At 35.9% G+C, this 20860-nt stretch overlaps 1 protein-coding gene and 1 long non-coding RNA gene across 2 annotated transcripts in view; one reads left to right on the forward strand and one right to left on the reverse strand.

The window, feature by feature from the left end:
• Positions 1-225: 225 nt before the first annotated feature.
• LOC310905286 lies at positions 226-20626 on the reverse strand. Its single transcript, XR_014588906.1, has 4 exons — positions 20536-20626; positions 19429-19491; positions 10433-10542; positions 226-1133 (listed from the first exon to the last, which is right to left on the reverse strand). It is a non-coding gene; the product is annotated as an uncharacterized lncRNA (long non-coding RNA).
• The window catches only part of LOC310905284 (uncharacterized protein), a 289193-nt gene continuing 281665 nt past the window's right edge, over positions 13333-20860 (forward strand). Inside the window, exon 1 of the transcript XR_014588894.1 lies at positions 13333-13455. The gene's annotated coding sequence lies outside the window, so the exon portion shown is untranslated. The remainder of the gene's footprint in view (positions 13456-20860) is intronic.

Here is a 20860-nt window from a genome sequence, read left to right on the forward strand (position 1 = left end):
CTAGTATCCGCAGAAGTACACTGAAGAATAGGACAGGCTTCAAAGAAGAACAACAAAAATAATTAAGAGGTTATCTAAGAGAAAAGCTCTAATTACACAGCTGCTATGGGACTACAGGCAAAAATTAATTCTAGGGAATCCTAGGGCCTGTGCTATGAAGTATTGAAAACGAAAGGATTGCAACTGTCTCTCCTACTCTTGGAATTTTCCAAAAGCTGCTTTTATTTCTACATAGCAGTAGAAAAGCATCTAGTCTGGGGAAAGTGTTGGAAATCCATAATCTTCAAAAATAATTAAAAAAAAAAAACACTCTGTGATCTGCAACTAAGGAAGCAGTTGATCCCATCCAGTTTCTAAAAGGCAAATACTGTGCAAGATGAAAACTGGATTGCTGTTGTTTCCTTTTCAGCAAAGTTTGCCAGTCCTTTCTGGAGCAGGTGCCCAAAAGGATGGTGAACTTTACCATTGAAATGAAGATACTTCTACAGTTTGTTTGAGAACATTCTGAAAAAGGTCTCTCCTATTGATTGATCTTTCCTATTACAAATTCATTGGAGTTTTTCTAGTAGCGTTACTCTGAGAAGAATCCTCAGCCAAACTGAATTATATAGAAAAAATGGTTCCATTGCCTCCAAGGAGTTTCTGCTCAGAGACCTAGTGGTCTTTTTTTTTTTTCTTTTTTTTTTCTTTTTTTTCTCTTTTTCCCCTCAAGAAGTTTTGTTATTCTTTTAGGAATTCTACTGCCTAAAAAAGGTTTGATTAAATAAATAAATAAATAAATAAATAAATAAATAAATAAAAGGAAAGGAAAGTCCTTCTCATTCTGAGCTTCAAAAGCAGAAAAAAAAATGTTTCTGAAGTTCTCAGGTATGTTCTTTGATACATAGACTTCAACAAAATTAGTGTTCTTTTGCAGATAGCAAATCTACCTACTGAGCTGTAAAGTTTGGGATTCTGCAATTTTATCTTTCCTCCAGTTCTGCATACCTTAACTTTCGGCAGTTCTCCCACATTACTGATGCTATCTGGAATCTTGCCCAGTATTCAATTGGCACCAAACTTGGAACTCAGCTCTACACTTCTTCATGCGGTCTCCCATCCCATATGTAATGACCTGATTCCCAGTGTCATTGCTGTAGGAATAGAAAACACTTATTTGTTTTTTTTCTAAATACCCTTTATCTTTTGATTTTGATCATTCAAATATGCATTTTAAGCCATATCTTGTAGTCAATATATTTAATATATGATTATATGTAACGATTAAAGATTTCTTTATTCTTAAGTCAATGTTTTTTTATACTAATTGGTGCAATGTGATATGAGGTTTATATATATATATAATCTGTACAAAAAGCAGCAAAATTTGAAAAATGTACCAAAAGTAAATGAAATATTAACTAGAAATCAATTATACTATTCCTGATAAAAATCTTTCCCTTGCTAGAGAATATGTATTCAGTTCTCCACATTACATACAATACACAGCATTTACTCTGTTTACTCTGCAAGTTTTTATTGGGAAGAAATCATGAAGATCATGGAGATGAAAGAAATACAAGAAATAGATATAAAAGCCTGGTATCACTGAGGCTAGTAGAAAAACACCTTTTTGACTCCAATGAGGTTAACTTATACGTTTATTATACAGTGACATTCTTACTTTCCTGCTGTCTCTGCTACCTGGAGATTTGGGAACACAATATTTTTCTGGAACAACTGTTTTCAGGTATATCCACCATGCAGGACAACTCTTTTTTTTTTTTTTTTTTTAAATGGTGTAACACTGGACTCTCCATACCTTACTACAAAGAAGAACTTTCATAGACTAATATTTCATAGACTAAACACCTTCTTTTTAAGTTACTGGTCACCACTGACTTTGCTGTTCACCTCATCTAAGAATTAACTTTCTCTCTTTAAAGTGAAAATTTGATACTGATTTTTTAAATCCCACATTTTCCTGTTTGGACTGCTACTATCTTTAGCTATAAGAAACTGTTTGATATTCATTTTTTTGATTCAAAAGGTAGAATTCTCAACCTCATCTTTATTCAGGTCCCAGAAGTGATAGACCCCTTACATCTGCAAAGCGAATATGAGAGAAAGTGAATTACTGATATAGGAGAAAGTAGAAGGCTTAGAAGAAAAAAAAAATAAAAAAATTAAATGAGGTTCACAGACAACTTACCTTTTCTTTATATTAAGTAACATTTACCTATTCATTTTCCCTGAGCTTTACTGTATTTTGATTAGTCCCTGAAGCACTGAAAATATATGAAGGATTTTGGTCCCAGAACATAAAGTCATACCCAAATAAAATAATAATAGAAAATTAAAAAAAAAAAAAAAAAGAGAGAGAAAAAAACACCAGACTGGGGACTGATAAAATTATCAGAGATAACTTTAAATTATTAATTCAATAATGAACCATTAATAATGAATGCAGGAAGTATTACAAAAGCTATCACAGCATGATACCATCCAAATTTTACTTACCAGATGTGTTTTATTGATTTCCAGAATTGATAACTCAAATCTAAGGGAGGTATACTGGGGAAACCATGCATACATAAATAAATGATTGCATGTGGAATGAGCAGTGCTGCTGAGGAAAGCTTTGTGCACCACAGTCATTTTACTCTTTTGAAACATGTAGACTTAGGGAGGAGTCATGCAGATAAATGGCAGAGATTGTATTGGGCTTGTTTGTATAGACACCCAGTTCTATTTCAGGTATCCATCTCAGGAGGAATAGTTTATATAGATATTCCAAGTGGCTCAGTTTACCCTTCAGTAACTTTATTAAGTATTAGGCTTCTGTACTCACATAAATCCATTAAGGGATTTATCTAAGTGGCCTAACATTCAAACATAGTTTGCTTATAGATCTTATTACAATCTAACTTGGTTCCATGAGAGGTCTACAGCCAGACACTGCAGGTCAGAAATGTGGTCCAGATTTTACCATAGCCAACCTCAGATACAATTGCAATGGTCTACTAGTATGTAGCTCAGAACTGTAAAGTTCTTCTCGCTTGAAGACATGGAAACCATGTCAGCTGAGGATCTATCTAATGTTGCAGATTCCTTAACTAAAAGACGGCTCATCTGATATTTTGTACAAATCATTTAGATATTGGAAAATAAGGTAACATCTACTGGTGGAGGAAGAAAACTTAAACAGATCAAAATTTTAAAACCAGATCTTCTCAGACATTCTCTGTTGCCAGCCTCTTTTTATCTCCTCCATCCACAGCCCCAAAGAACAGCAGAATGTAACCCTTCTGTCTGAAACAGTACCCAAAATATTGTAGGTCAGATAGCGAGGGCTCCCAAAAACTACAAAAAAAAATATTGCCTGGATCTGAATAATGTTTCATCTCATCAGTATTCAGCAATGCTCTCTTGTCATAAAGAAGACTAAAATAGAATAAAACCATGAGAACAGCAAGTGAGCAGTGATAAACATTCAGAAGACATTAAGATTTGTTTAGCCCAGACAGCTGCAGATTTTCTCTGTGACTACTGAATCTCCTTTCCAGTTGAGAACTGTTAGAGTTCCTTCTCCAAACAGAAGTATGACTGTTACGTGTGGCATATGAGAAAGGCTTGCACATGAGAGTTAGGCAGCTAGCAACCACACTCACTATATGCAGATATATTTTAAAAAGAAGGGCAGCTGTTATACAACAAATGAGAGAGGTGTAAATAATCCCTGGCACTAGCCATAGTAATGCTTCTTCATAACAAACTCAGTGATTCAGACTCACATCACTCCTTTGTTTCTCCCTCTCAACTGCCAAATTCTGCATTTGTATTTTTCTTCATTAATGGAAAGTAGATTGTTTGGAACTGAATAATGCTGGAAGAATAGCAACATCTGCTGTGATGTTTACTATTGTTATTATTCTTTACACAAGTGCTACAGGAGCAATTATATTTGCCTTCTGTAGCCAGTTCATTAAATCAAGCAGGAATAAAGGGCTACAGATACTCATCCTATTGATAAGAGGGAAAGCCCAGGAACTGGAGAAGTGAAGCAGAAATACAAGGACACTGGAATAAAGTACTTCACAGGAGGTTCAGATTCATGGCTTAAGCTCACACTTAGTTCTTGACCACTCGGAGACTCTATGTTCTGGAGGGAAAACTGGAAGGTGTTTCTCCAAGGCAACAGACTCAAGATGTGCCAGGGGAGGTTTAGATTGGATATCAGGAAGAATTTCTTCATAGAAAGGATGGTTAAGCATTGGAAAAGGCTGCCTAGGGAGGTGATGGACTCCCCATCTCTGGAGGTATTTAAGAGACGTGTGGATGTGGTGTTTAGGGACATGGTTTAGTGGTGGACTTGTAATGTTAAGTGGATGGTCAGACGTGATGATCTTAAAGGTCTTTTCCAAACCAAACGATTCTATGATTGCTTTGGTTGACTCTGAATTTCTCTTTTACAGACTGCTTTGGAAGCATGAAGCATTTCATTCATACTATGATGTCTTTAGGTGGGATAAAAAGAGCTATGACAGGATTCCTAGACCTCCACTACTCTCCCTTCTGCCCCCTAAAAAGATCAAAGAAAGCAGGGTTTAAATTCACCTTTCATACGTCCTTTCCCTTTGTATTAGGTGATAAGCCACTTAATAATCATCTGGCAAAAGCTGGAGGCCACTAACTCTTCTGCCTCATGAAAAATCTATTATCAAAAAAAAAATTAAATGTAACACAGCTGCACCGCCTAGAGAGTCAGAAATTCCATGGTAGTGGGACACTGTCTCAACCCAGGAGTTTTTAAAAGGGTGTTGGTGAGGGTACATAATCAGTGCAGCTGTGTGAAGAATGGTCTAGTAATGTGACCTTTTGCCACCTTTTTCTGTTCAGCAGTTCTGTTCACTTTCCTGTCATGTTGAAGTAAGTATAACCCCCCTCCCTCCCCTTTCTTCTGTTGACAGTAGTTCCATAACCCCATGTTGAGGGCATTCAAATATTTCTGATCCACGTCAGTGTATCTTTTCATATGATGGCTTACTTTGCACAGTTATTAGTTCATTAGCAGAGTGAGCATTAGGCATGGATTGTGAAAGAAGTAATATATTAGTACTCTATTTTTTTTTCACTGGGATTTGCTCTTCGAGAGAATCTGAGGAGGAAAAGGTTAGATATTTCCCTCTGTTGCACTGCTAAGTAAAGAAGGGAAGATATGACTGGGAATCAATATCCATCCTTAAACATAAATAAGATAGAAGGACCAGTTATGGAAGGAATTCAACTGCAGCAACCCAAAAGGAATATGCTCCCCTTCCTCGAGGGGGCGGAGGGATAGTTATGCCTACAAACTAGCTAGGGAACATATGTGTCACCATCAGTAATATTTACAGTCGAAACTTCATGAACAGCGAGAAAGGGCACAGGCATACACATTCTTACAGATTGTGTTGAAGTGGCTTAAAGAGATGCTTTCAGTTTAGACTAACATGTTCTAATTTGTATTGAAAGAGACTGGAAGTGTCAACAAGGTCATTTACCACATCCTAGCAATTGAGAAGGGAAGCTCCACTTTGGTAGAAGGATGTTTACAGTCACAGTCATAAATTCTGGAATGTTTCCTACCCAGTTTGCAAGAGCCTTTGTCCAGACTGCATAATACTAACACCTATCATGGCTAGCACGAGTCTGAAACATTTACCAATGTCAACAATTTCCTGTTTTCATCTGCATTTACAACACAGGTTGGGCAAGACAGGCTTCCAAGGAACTGTTCCCCTTAAGGATATATCTGAGACTTCACAAAGTGGGAAAAACACTATGTGGAAGGGACATGAAATTAAAGCAGATTCTCTGTTCGTTTTTACTGTATGCTGACCGGGACATGGTGTCCAGATAAGTGCAGCAATTATTCTATAAGCTCAGAAGCAGTCTTCAAAGCTACACAGATACACTAAGGACAAGTGGCTTTGGTGGCCCTTGTCATTGTTCTTGGCAGTTCCTAATGCCACTGGATTGATATGAATTAATCCTGTATTCTAGGACCAAAGCCATTTTTGATCCAGACTGCAAACATTGCAAATCTCTTGCATTTGCCTGAAGGCTGAGAAGGCAACCCTGAGGTGATCCACTTGCGCTGGCAGTGATAAATCTTTGGGCGATTTTTCCCAAGCTAATGCAGAAAGCTTTGGAAAACAACTGTGGAAATGCTTCTCTCTTGTCTTTCTGAGGAAAGTCAGAAATGGTGACACATGGACTCTCAGCAGAACAATTGCAGACACTTTCCTGCCTATTTATGTACATGTCAGGTCCTGTCATGTGTTTGTTGTGTAGAAACAGAAAGCACACACAAAGGACTGGAACAGTTTGAAACCCAGACAAATAATGTAGCTTTTTGTGTCTGCCTTTTATTGGCCAGCACTGCTTCACTCTTCTGGGGACAGACATTGTCCTTCTTGCTAACCTGTTTTCTTAAGTCACAGTCAAACTCTGCTGTTTGTTTTCAAAAAATCACTTTTAAGGCAGAGAAAACAGGCTAATGCTCAGAGCAGAAAAATCAAGATAGTAAACCCGCTGAACTGTTGTTTAAGAACAATCTTCCTATCTATTCCAATGTTTTGTCAAAATTAGGAAGTCTTGTGGCATTATTCGTTTATGTAGTATTGTTCAGAGAGACAAAACATTGGAATTAGTGTATACTGTTTTAGGAAAACATACAAGAAAGAAAATGGTTGATGGATAACTAGAGACAGATAAATGTATCCCTAAGTCATTTTTGCTGTTTTATTATCTCAGCTACAAAGAGATGGGGTGGAGCAAGGTATGGAATGAGCTTTAAAAATATCCTTCAGTTTGTTCACTTGCACTGTGGCATACCTGCCACAGTTTTACCATAAATATCTTAAAAATTATTTCAAGATACATTATTCTTCCATTTAAGTACATGTTATACATGAATGATGTTATCTGTAAAGGCAATAAATTCAGTCACAGCACTAAAATGTAATTAGAGTATTTTTCTGTGACAGAATTGATTTTGGGTAGGCACATTAAACTCATTTGTAAGAAAAAGACACTGATGTTGCACAGCTAAAATTCTCACAGATGAAGTTTGCAAATAAAGATTTCTCCTCACTTATGGTAGATTAAATTATTTAATATTATTCTGAGACATTCAGGAATCAACAAATAGCAGACCAAAGTGATGAGAACATAGTTGTATTTTTCATTGGTGGAAAGAGAGGAGGGAGGCAAAGATTTTCAGGCTGCCTGTCACCAGTCAGCATTAATTTCCCACCATGACCATGAATCTACTTCAGTCAAGGATGGCAGAGCAATAGCAGAGATGGGTGAGTCAAGAACCATGCTTATAATTTTAGTGACCTACTTTGCAACTTCATTTGATGTACAAGGCCTTGCAGAGATCATCATTTATTTTACATCGTAGAGTGTAACTAATAGTCATGTTTCAGTGTCTTTCTGAGAGTGTAATATAACTCCAGAGATGCGTTGAAATCTGCATCTGAGGGAGTACGGGCACTTCTTGTTGCACAGGCTATCAACACCTTTTCAAATGAGTTCCACAAGAGGAGGCCCTCAATTACACAGCATCCATAATTGCAGCAGGTTGCCAGAAAAGATTTGCTTCTACTTATGTGTATAAATAAGGATCTGATACTAAAAAATACTTCTGAAATTCTAATCTTTTATCTGAAATATTTTAGTACACTTTTACTGTGTTTTTGCCTACTGACAAACTTCAAAACTAAAAAAAAAAAAAGCCACAATATCGGAACACATGAATTTAGAAATTTTTTTTGCTTTCCTTGAAAAATAGTGTGTTAGCACGAAGAAACAAATGGTTTGGAAGAAGCTCAAGAATAAGTGATGAAATTTAAAAAGAAGACTTTTCAGGAATTATTGTACAATTGTTTACTTACCCCATGAATTTTTTACAACAGTAGAAACCACAGCACTTTCAGCATTTAATTGGAGAGGAAAATATGAAATAGTTTCCTCATTTATTCTTCAACACTGTAATCTGGTATCATTTTGCCTACACAGGACAATTGTGCCACGTAAGAAGAGATTTCTGTGGCATCATTTCCCAAAATCCATCTGTTCTGTTATGCTCCCTTTAGATTTTTGAACTGTGTCAATTCCTGCTGTATTGTCCAATAGTACATTAAGCAATGTGACTAACATCTGTTGATGCATTGTTTATTTTCTCATCTTTTCTCTAGGGAGAAAAGTGGTGCTTGTTTTAGTAGTGGTTTTCTTTGTTTTCCTTTGCTTTGCAGCCTTTTTTTTTATTATTATTATTTAACTAAGTAATGGTAGTATTTCCAACCTGGAGAAGGCAAGGTCAGTAAAACGTTCCCAGTACACGGAGCTGTTGGTAGAGAAACAGCACTGATCTTTGGTTTCTGGGGGAATTTATTCCACACATGACTCCTGTACAAGTAAAACTTAACCTTGTAGAGATTTCCATGGGACAGAAATATGAAGCTTTCTGCCAGAGACATTGTTTTTAAAAATTTAGGATGAATGTCATAGCATAAGGAAAGAAAGGACTGGAATACAGCACTTAATTCAATTTTGTGACTACATGGCCAGCCAGCATAGAAAAAGAGATTTAAAGTGATAAGACAGTCATCTTTTGCCAAAGAGGTATTTCAGACTTTTTTTTTAGTACATATTTTCTTAAGCACAGTAAGATTCACACCCTGCTAGTTCCTACTGCATATTGTAGACAAAAGGTTACAAATGCATGGGTAACTGAGTCACGCCATTGTTCTTCTGGTATATAGATCTTTGAAGACACAAAACAACTGAACTAAATACTATAGATACTGCTATGCCAAAGGTGTTCAGTCACAGAAACAGTGCTTTGGAAAACTAGAATTAGTTGTTTGGTCTGAAGACGAGCAGAAAACAAACTGAGATAAGTCAGACAGTGCCTGAAGCTTGATAAACTCTAGCATTAATGTTCTTAGTTTTGTAAGCTGAAGAGCTGGCCCATATACCATATTAGTAGTTGAACCTTAATAATACTCGGTTCTGGCTTTTGTACCCTAATCAAAGTTAAGTAGAGGGAGTACTTTGGTTAGTCAATAATACAGTAAAGCACAGAAACTGACTTGTGACCGGTGGGTGAAGTAAAAGCATGGGGAAGCAAAGGAAGGAAGCTGGCTCCAAAGAGAGATTAAGCATAGGCCTGCTAAACGTGTGCAAAGAGAAGCAAAAAGATGTGACCTTTTCATAAAATACATCGGCTAAATATGGAGAATGGAAGGTAAAGGGTTAGGCAGCTTGTTAGAGAGCACTTGTGCAGTCAGCCAGCATTATTGCAAAAGCTACAGAGACTCATTGAAGCCGGGGTTTTGGACAGTGCTGCCTTCCTTTGACATAACCCTTTCCAGGTGTCTCTGAAAGAGACCTTGATGGAAAGGAATGGTCTAATGCAGATTAGTTACATTGTTCAATACACCATGCTGAGACACTTCAGGGAGAGTGATAAGAGAGCTGACACACATTCTTGCATAAAGTATATATACAGGTATATAACTGCATTTATCTGCTTCTCTCCAGTTTATTTCCCTTATCCAAAGATTCCCCTTTCCTCCTTTTACCGTGCAATAGCAACCCTGCGTCTGGTTCAGGAAAACTGGATTTTTTTAATTTATTTTTTTTAAGAGCTACCTATTAATAGAGCTTGAGTATTAATATACCTAAACCCAAACCTCAGATACAAGGGATCAGTTTGTTAGCAGACCTGAGGAAAACCAACGGCTGAGATATTCAGTACTACTCAGTATTCTTAAAGCCAACATATCCAGTTCCCTAAGGATTCCTATCTTCAAAACCTGCTGCATTACCCTCTTCTCTTCCTAAATAGAGGGCTTGACCAGGGCTGGCCTTCTAGTCACTGATGTGCACGAGAACAGCCTTGACTGACATTGTGTGTTAGTGAAGACTTTAATCAAGAGTGTTGGAAACTGGCTGGAAGCTGCTCAGCAAAACTAGCTGATCTGAATAAGCGTAACTAAGGTCACAATTAAAGCACACTAAAAAAATATCATGGTTACATTATGAATGATTTTGCTGTACAAAAGCACATGCTTTCTGAAAATCTATTAATGTATGGGATTATGCCAGCTAGTTTGCCTAGTCATTAGTTTAATTTTATATTAATCAAACCAAGCTTTCAGAATTTCAGGGATATGAAAGTGAGTTTGGTTCAAACAATGTTGTAGAGTACAGTTAGTAAACTTCAATATTTTGCACAACTTCTAATGTAAAATTGCTTTTAAATCTGTTCAGTTCCTCTTCCTCTTGTTGGAAAGACTTGCAGGACAATTTTTCAGATATTTTAGATGTGTAGTTACTGTGATTATACAGACAATTGTGCAATAAGTTATTGTAAGCTGGCATTTCAATGTTTACTTACCCAGCTGGCAAACATAAAGGAAGTAATTATAGTCACACATTAGTCCCACAATCACATGCTTAAAGAGTTCTAAAATCTGGTTCTGACTGTCCAAGTGTGATAGCTTGTTTCTAAGGAAAAAAAAAAAAAAAAGATTCAGGTTGTTGGTCTTGTGCCTTTATTCTCAAGTCAGCAAAAGCAATGAAAATCTTCACCTGGATTTGCAGGTAGGTTCTGACAACTTTGCAGAGCTCCAGTAGCAGAAAGAGGCCTAAAATGTAAGCTAAGAATAGTTGAGGGCCCTCTCAGGACAGAAGCAATATAGAACAACTGCAACATTTTATCTGACCTGTTAAGCTTCGGAGTTTGCTGCAGTGATCCATGGCACTGATATACAATTCACATGAAATATTAAGGGCCTGATTCTTCACTCAGAGCCATTCAACTGAGAACTAAAGCTAGTGAAATTGCTGTGGTTTAAAATCAGCGCAACTTTGTGAAAAGAGATTTGAGCTCTTAGAGTCCAAACAGAACAGTGGAGTGATGAATTATACAACATTAAAGATCCTTATAACTCTTTGGTAAATGTGAATTTGATGACAAAGCCTCAATAGGCTTGGTAACTCATATAAGTGCCACAAAGTCAGCTTGTTTATCTGCAGATTATCTGAATTATTCAGGCCTCTTGGGTTTTCAAAATTGAGCTGGAAGCCTTGCACTGACAGACTTTGCCAATTGTGCGTACAGTAATGAGGAAAAAAAATATTCCCAGGGAAATTTCCAGTGACAAAATATCCCTGGTAACAACAACAATTTTTTTTCACTGCATGAAGTGATCTTGTCATCCACTAGGACTGTGGTAAAAGTGGTCCTGAAATAGTAGTAGAAAAGCTCCTGATGATAGTCCAGGAAACAACCAATGGTCCTTCCTCACACGTGACAAAAAGATTCTTACAATTAGAAAATTTAGAAGACAACTATTTTTCGCAATACAGATTTACAACAAATCATCTTGACCTCAAGAGGACTAGGACTGCACAGGCAGAAACACTGAAAAGCTACAGTCCTTGTCTCCACCTGCATGTTTATAGCCTGACCCAAAGCTCACTGACAAAACTGACAGCCTATTTTTCCATTAGATTTCATTAGATTTTGAAGTTCGTGTTAATTACAGGACTACACAGTTGATGCATAAATAATCTGCTGCATCCTGCTTAGAGCAGTTAATTTTGATGGCTAACACGTATGGTCAAATAAAACAGTTTTTTACTCTAGGATTTCAAGAATATGAAGAAGATTGCAGCCAGCAAATGACATTTTAGGATGTCTAGGAGAGAAACAAAATTCCCCCCAAAAGCCTATTCCTGCATTTTCTACCACTTTGAATCTAAAGTACCTTTAATACGAATAATAATCAGCATAAGGTACAAAATCTTGCTTGAAATTACTTTTTTCTTCCTCTTGTCAAGCTGGTATGATAGCAATTGCTTTCCTTTGTACAAAAAAAAAAAAAAAAAAAAAAAAAGATGCTTCCAGAGTTCTTTACAAGCAATAGTAGTCAGAAGTGTGTGTGTGAGAAGGGATAGAGGAAGGGACATCAACCTTCAAACCTTCATTGATGATTATGGACACTTCCTTTGGGAGAAGGGAGGTGCATTAAGATAACAATAATAGTTCCAAATTTCAAATCCTTTTAACAACAAAAATAAATCTGTGTAAAAGTAAAAATGGGATTCACAGTGCAAAGATCTCAGAAGACAGTTGTTTCTCTGTGTACACACACTAACTTGCTCCCTTTTCCCCTCTTTTGAAGAATAACTGGGTTCTTTCTCCTTCATAACTATAAAATGGAATGGCATCGTTCTTAAGCTGTGACCATTGTACTGAGGAATGATGCATATTTAAATTTTAACTTTCCATTCCCAAAAATATTCTTTGGGATTAGCCTTGGAGAAGCTGCTGCAGGTGGGAAGCAGCCAGACAGGCTGCTGAGGTTGAAGGAACTACTTGGGGATCAGAGGTTGGTGGAACACGAAGTCACTGAGTTAATTTGAACCTCAGCGTAGGGGTCTATGTGCTAAAACATGGAAGAAAAAGGTCTTTCTAAAACACTTTCATTTTCTGTTCTATCTTGCTCAGTAGTTTTAAATTTTTAAATACAGATTATCCTGTTTCAATTTTCTTTGTGGAGCTCCTAGTAAGACATCTGGGCACAGTCACCGCAAAGCTCTGGCAAACTCACATTACCCATAGTCCTTTCCCTGGACCAGCCCTCCCTCCTTATCCTTCAAATTTTGTTTAATAGAGCCTGAAAAAGCAAGACTTCCAAGGCCAGAGTATAAAAGAGGTAGAGTCTATGCATAAATAGAAATTAGCAGTTGTTCAACTTGCTTCAGCTAGAATCAATAATCTAACTGCCCTTAGAACATTTCTTGGGAAGATGCTGAGTTTCTTAACAAGGACACTAGAAATGATAATGAAGTGGACTGTAAGCAGGAGAAAAAATAATAATAATATTGAGAGAAAAGTTTAAGAACACAAGCTCTGCACAATGTTTTTTCACACATTTTTTACAGAATAAAACTGAGTAGGTTTTTTGTTTGTTTCTTTTAAAAGCAAATAGGACTGGACGTGATGGAATTGTAATTGATTTGAATAAATGCTTACCTGAAAAGCTGAAGCCTGATAATACCAATATACTTCTCATTATAGACAAATCACTGAAAATACTTTGCTAGTAAAGGGAAACTCTTACTGTTTAAGAACTAAAAGAGATTAACTTTCCTGCTTTAGGTCATAAATTGGCCCTTAGGTCATAAATCAAAACTTTTTTTCTGACACCCAATAATGAGTTAGGTTTTGGGTTATATGACTGAGAGGTCTGACCTGCGATAGTCACTTTTTTTTTTATTTTTATTCCAGGAGTTCCTGGATTTGAGCAATTGTCGTGCTCCATTTTAAAATGAAGCCTAGAGAGAATAATGGAGGCTGAATGCAGAAAACATACTGAAAGGAATAATAACTGTCATTCTTTTTTCAAGAAGGTAAATATTAAAGGTAATAAACAATTCTAGGAAGTTCTCATTTCTTTCCAGTAAACTAAAATTGCATTTTCCACATTGCTTAAAGTGGTAAGTTTATTTAATTTTGAATTACTTATATGAGTGGAAAAATAAAACCATGAATCTAATTCTTTGTGTTGTATAGAGGGTCTGTCACTGACCTCCACATACACAGAATCAAGACTGAGTAATTGATAGATCATGGTGCATTTCAATTTTCAATAAAATCATAGAACTAGGTCACTGAAGTACAGAGTCAAACGAATTTTTAGACATACTAAAAACAAGAAGGACTGTTTTCATAAAAGAAGAGTTTCTCAAGCAATAAGATTTGTGCCAAAAAAGTAATACTAATCAATGTGTTGTATCCAAAGGGATCCAATAATGAATTTCAGTTACATTTAAACTACAGCATTGTTTGTTTATTGTTCAGCATGAACTACAGCTTACGAACCTACTGATTCAATAGAAATAATCAAGTGTCTTCAATAAAACAAGATGAACGGGGTCCCAGGGCTTTACAAAACTTCACTGATGCAACATGCATGCTTATTTTCTGACAGTTGGTTCATATTATTGCCAATTGTTAAATACCTTCTCATTGTATAAAGGCAAATTATAATGAAATTAAAATGCTTTCCATTACTTAGAGACTCTACAGAGGGGAACTTATCACAAATACTTCTCAATTCTTAAAGGTTTTGTGAATGGTACTCTTACAACACTAGGACACTAAGTTTACCTCGTCTGCAAGTAGTTGTTAAATTCATATATCTTTAGATTTACACTTATTAAAAAGCCCTATGTCAGACATTTTATATTGAAATGAGTAAAAAAATTCACTTGCTAGTCCTTGCTACTTACACTGCAGAATACTCTCTTAGCATTTTTTTTTATTTTTTAATTAATACTACAAAATCCTAAGCATGCTGAAGTATATAGGAAAATGTCTGTTGACACTAACATCAGTGCCAGCATGGAATCACTTATACCAGTGATGTCATCAGCATTGGGATTTTACTCTTAATTCAAGTAGTAGGTGGTTGGCTACTTGTGAGAAATGTGTTGCTCATGGGCCCTTAGCCCTGGTACTCCACCTAAGTATGATGTGTGACTTATTTGTGACATGTTTATGTGAACTTTGTATAATGTCATAGCTGTATAATAAGAAGCATTCTCAATGTGAAAATATATATATTACTGAAGAGTGAATAGAGCTTTCAAGAATATCATAAGAGGTGAGTCACAGAACTAATGAGCTGTGCTATTAAGCTTGAGAAAACATTTATGAAAACATGATTTAGCAAATGCTTTTCATTTCTACTTTATTTCTTTGAGTAAAGAATCTCCCCCATCCCCCAATATTGGAATGTTGATATAAAGAATTTATATCGTAATGAATCATCTCCTAAAATATTTGTATGCCATCTCAAGTTTCAAAAACATATTGTGAGCTGTAAAACATCCAATATGATGTCTTTATGCTAACGGCATCAAGAGATGATATTAAGTGCATCACAAAACCGTAATGGAATAAGCATTTGATTATTTGTAGTCAGCACTAATATATTCAATAATGCATGGCAAAAATATTACATAAAATGTATTATTCATATACTTTTCTCCCAAATGCACCTTAAAATGGAATGGTTCACTCTGCCTTAGGAATTTTTGTCATGGTGTTTTCTTCTGTTCTTAACTTTCTTAACCACAATGCTTTCTTTCTTAATCATATATTCAGTCAATTGCATAGCACCTTCTCTTGGTGGATAACTCATTTTCTTTAACTATGTTTTTTTTTTTTTCTCCTGGATCCTTGAATAAATTAGAGACTTCTAGAATTCCTACCACACACAATTTCTCTGTGGATTATTGTTTCAGATAGTTTTGTGTTTTACAACAGTTATACAAATGAAGGAAGTTTGATGTTCAATGTTACTGTGAATAGATGCATATATGTCTGATAATATAGTCAGTCTGGGCATAATTCTACCTCTGTTAGTTAAGCCCAGTAGGGATTATGGAGCATGCAGGAGAGTCTAGGTATAAAATGAATACTTACAGAACTAAAATTGAGGTTCATTATTAACTCAAATTGTGTTGTCTTACAAGTATTACTTGTTTTGCTCTGAATGAATATTTAAAAACGAAGCAGTGAATTACTCCTCTTTCTGCATCAAACTCAACTACGTTTTCATTAATGGATGGGGCCACATACATTTTAAATTTCTAGACACTTCCTGGAAAACATAGTCTTGACTAGCAACTATTTCTAAATTCAGCCTAAATCTTGCAAATAATTTTAAGCTGAGAAAGAAAGAAAGAAAGAAAGAAAGAAAGAAAGAAAGAAAGAAAGAAAGAAAGAAAGAAAGAAAGAAAGAAAGAAAGAAAAAGAAAGAAAGAAAAAGAAAGAAAAGAAGTTAACCAAATCAATGTAAAACAGAAAGAGGACAAGGCAGTTCACTTACTTTTCGTTTCCCCAAATATTTAAAAACTTGAGCTTGCAGCTAACTAAAATGTTTGTTGCTGTTTTATTATTATTTTGGACACAGAACGATACATTGTTCCTACAGCTTTATTCATGGTCCTTGAGGAAGCCTACTGTCCTGGAAAAGCTACATATAGGATATTGCATTTGTACAGTCTTTATATACCATGCAGTGTGCAGGATCTTGTAACGGAAGAGCTATCAGGGCTTTATTATGTCCACTCCAATTGGGAAAAGAATGAATTGTGAAGTGCTGACCAAGTCCGATCTGCCAATATTCTTGTCAGAATATTCTTTTTTCTTTTTTTTTTTGATGAATCCCATAATCTAGAATGGCTATCTTTTTGAAATTACATTTTTCAGACATTGTTTATTGTATTATTACAAACAAATGCTTTTAGTCTTCTGTTGCATGAAAGTAAAGACAAATATTACTGAGGATTACCAGATCAGAGGCTTACAGAAATGTGTGCCTGTTTTCTCCCTCCACCCCCTGACACTAACTAAGCCAAACTAGTCTAAAATGAACTGGGTGCAACTTTTCCAAGTGAGCGTTTTTAGCTAACCCAGTAAAATTAACAGAACTAGAAAAGGGATTAGCCTGAAATTAATAAAACACCAAAGAATATACACATCTTTTCTTTCTTTCTTTCTTTTTTTTCTTTTTTATTTTTTTATTTTCCCCTGAGCCATTAGTTAAATGCCATAACACTGTAATCCCAACCACTGCAAGAATTTCTTCTTAAAAGACAGGATAGTAGTCACAGCTCTCAAATACTTTAATTCAAAAGAACAACTTGAACAAAACGTTGTGCTTTAGCAACTGTCAAGATACAGGGAATGGGAGTAAATCAGAAGCCACTGGTGTCAGATGCATCAGGCTGATGTGGGAACAGAGCTTTTAAATGCAATGGCTCTGCCTTCCAGTTGTCCTTGTGAGGTCATTTTGTATAGCATGTAAGCAAATGAAATCACAACTGGAAAACAGTAAGTTACACTGCCAGGACACAAATGGCTACATAGCAGATCAGGCAGCAAAGAGACTGCTGCAAGCAGCAGTATGTATTAACAGGAATCTACTAGCAGTTTCAGTGTAGAGGATTTGCTTCAGACTCTTTGTAGATCAGGAGGTGATTTGTCACAGCTTTCTGTGGGTTAGACCCCTTGTGCCATTCTTCACAAAAGGAAGACATTTTTTATTAGATCATATAGCATCACCTAGGCTTGTCTCATCATTTAATAACTGTTAGCCTCACCAGGGATAAAACTCTTTCTACCACCTACTTTTTCTCATTCAGTGTAAAGTGTCTTTTATAGCAACATCAATAATGAACATTAGGATGGGATAAAGGTATGTAGCTCATCACTAGCTCTTGAATGAATCCAGACAGGATGGTAATCATTTTGGGTGATTGATTCTTCATCAGAGTTTTTTGCTGTAAGACTAGAACAAAGACAATAGGCACAAACTTCGCTATTCTAATAATACATGCAAGCAAATATGAAAGAGCTCATTAAGCCTGTGCTGAGTTTGCTTCTCAGCATCACATGCCTTTCTTAGCCATGGTGACAGATCAAGATATAGCAATACCAGTTCTGTGGAGAAAACAACAGTAAACCCAACAAACAACAAAGACACTAGTTAAAAATAATCAACAACCAAACCTGCAGTGATCGAGGAACATGAGAAGAAAAATTGCATTGAATGAGCTACCTAGCTGAGGTATGCTATTAGTATTTGAGTATGACAGACAAAGTAAATGTCAGCTACCTATTTATGATGAAAAGGAGACGTAGATGATTATTTAGCTCCTAATGTAAAATCACACATTTACATTATCTTACACGTATAAGATGGCTTAATTATATAGTTAACTGAGTTCTGATATCAATTTTAAAAGTTGCTGGAGCAAGTCTGCACTGTGCCCTTGGAGCACAATCTAGCGCACCCTTGGTTCTATCTACAGACCACATTTGCACTAGGCCAGCTCTGGCTTTTGCTGCACTTTGCTGACTGTTTGTACTAAGCTTGAGCTGTGGCACCTACTGGTTCAGTCTGCTGCATATCAAAATTACTCTGCTTAAAATAAGTTTATCTACTGCACTTCACAATGAGATAAATACCCTGCTAGTCTTTAACACACACCCCCCTTCCCCATGCACACCTTCCTCTGACCCTCCCCTAGATTAGAAGTTAAAACCACATTTTTTGAGAGTGAAACATGAAAGTGTCCAAGATGAATGACATTTAAACAGGAGATAATTACATTACACAGAAACTCAAAAAAGAAAAAAAAAAAAAGAAAAAAAAAGGATAGAAGGCTTTCCATTCTTTTCAAGACATTAATCTATTTCCATCATCCTTATGAAACTTATTAGATTTAAACAAACAAACTCTAAAAAAATCTGGTTAATAAAATGAGTCACTTCCTTACTTTAGGTAACAGTCCCTCTATACGACCTTGCAGCCTTGCCAAGCAAGACACACAATCTGTTTTATCTGAGCAGCTTTTTCTTTCTGCTAACTTCCCTCTGTTTCCACCCACATAATTTATTTTTTAACAGAAGAAAATAATTTCCATTTTAAAATTATCATACTTGCTTTTCATATGACCCATTTTTCATACGTAAGAGTTTCTAAATCAGAACAACAGCCCTCTGCATCTCAGAAAATAACTGATTCCTTTCTCTTTCTCTCAGGTAAGATTTTGATTCCCTTTTTCCTTTTCTCACAGATTATTTAACCATTTTGCTGGCCCTATGGTGGCTTCTTCAGTAATTCAACATCATTACTCTAGCTCCTTCCAGTGGTAAATCATAATGTTCAACAAGAAAAGAATAGAGCTTGTAATATACCTTTAATCATTTTGCTCTACAGAAGCCAAATAATGACTGTCATTAAAAACAAGTCTTTCTGCTTGTTCGAGTTTTGCATCAAAGGTAAAGGGTAAATGAAGCTCAAAGGTATAGCTCAGTTTCACTCACAATTCTAACACATTTTGGTTAGGTAGCTAACATTGCCATTTTACCTCCACTACAGAGTACCTCAAGACTTTTTTTTTTTTTTTTTAAATCTGCTATAATGTAATGAGGGTAATAGCAAATCTACATATCTGGCTAACTATAGTTTCAGCCTAACTCAAAGCAGGAGGTGGTAGGGGCCAGGACAGTAACCTGAAATAAATTCAACTGTTGATTGTTTTGAGAATTTTATGGGCTTTTTGAAATATTCTTACCAAGTTAAGGAATAGAAAAAAAGCAATCAATATTTATAGAATCATTTAAAAAGATATTTTAATATTTATTCATTTAGATTACAATATATTTGAGAAATTCTACATGGATTAATCGAAGGATGAGCTTTGAATTCATCTTTGATGATCCAAAAAAAAAAAGTAATCCCACCCCCCCAAAGTAAAAATTCCCAGATATAACATATGAGCTACAAATGTTAAAAACAAGCTTACCAAGGAAGGGATGTCTGTGCTGCAACATTATGGGAGAAATTTGGAGTTCCATTGATTAAAGTGCTGAAAAATAAGGAAGTCAAACAAACTTGTTAAAGAAGTTAAAACAAAGTGACGAAACAATTCATTACAGATCTGTAGGCATGTTAACAATATTCAGCAGTTCTGCAATGACAGACATAAGCTGTCAGCAGAGAATATATGTGATCATTTATTTGATTATAAAGTACCTAAGAGTGTTCAGCAGGTCAGATTTTTCAACTGGCTGAGCTTTCTAATAGCTCCTCTCAATCAAGGGATTGTGCTGCACAGTGGAACACTGAGCACAGATATAAGGATGATGGAGGTCACTGACCCATCTATTTAAATAAAAAAGGACTGTCCAGAACAGCTCTACAAATGCTCCTTCCTACAAGTTTCTGTTCCAAATCTTTGCTTTTGCTATTAACATATGAATTTAGGCTCTTGTCATTAGATACCATGCTGCAATAAGCTGGAGTTGAACAAATACATAGGGAATCATTAGTCTGAACAGTAATGTGACCTCTACACAAGATTTAGACCTCAATCTTTTATAAGATTATGCACGTGCTTAAATCTGTCTACTTGTAAAATGCTATTACAATTAATCACTGGGGGCAAGTTGGTTGAGAGAATCAGTGAAAGAACATTTAGTCCATGTCTTATAATTAGTTGAATCTGTTTCTTATTAATCAAACTCCACTTGGTACGTTACTACTAGTTATGCTTATATTAAAAACTGGCTGCCCATTTCCTTCACAATTCTCATTTCTCTTTCACAAGAAAAAATTTTCTCAGTCAACTTGGTCCCTCCAAGGCAAAGTTATAATCAAAATGAACAATATCACCCAAGGAATTGAAAATCAGTTGTTGTACTTAAAGGCCTTAGGGACAGATTCAAAGAAAGATGTAGACTCATAAAATGGGACTCAAGCACCTAAATTCCCCACGAGTCCAGAATTATGATCTTGAAAGCTTGCTCAACTGATCTTAGAGATGGTTGAGCTCCAAAATGCCCCCTTCTTCACATTAAACTTGAAGTCCTTAACTTGGCCAAGTTTGGACATGGCAGAATAAAACATTTACCTTGAAACCATGTCTGAATACAACTTGGAAACAGGAAGACCATGAAACCCTGATTAATGGATATTCATGTAGGGAACATTGTATTATGCTGTCTACTCAAACCTACAAATGTCCACCTCTGAAGAGACAGGCCTACTGAGGATGTATTTTTCTACATTCCTTATCAAAATTAAGTAATTCTGCCAAGAATAACTGTATGTTGAAAAAGAAAGGGAGGTGCTATCTCTAGAACCTAAGAGAATATACTCTTTAGGGAAAACAAACAAACAAACTCTGGTTACTCATTTATGCACAACATCTGCTAGGTTAATTACATAACCTCCAC

This window comes from Anser anser (genome assembly GCF_964211835.1).
Source record: "Anser anser genome assembly, chromosome: 11".
Classification (NCBI taxonomy): domain Eukaryota; kingdom Metazoa; phylum Chordata; class Aves; order Anseriformes; family Anatidae; genus Anser; species Anser anser.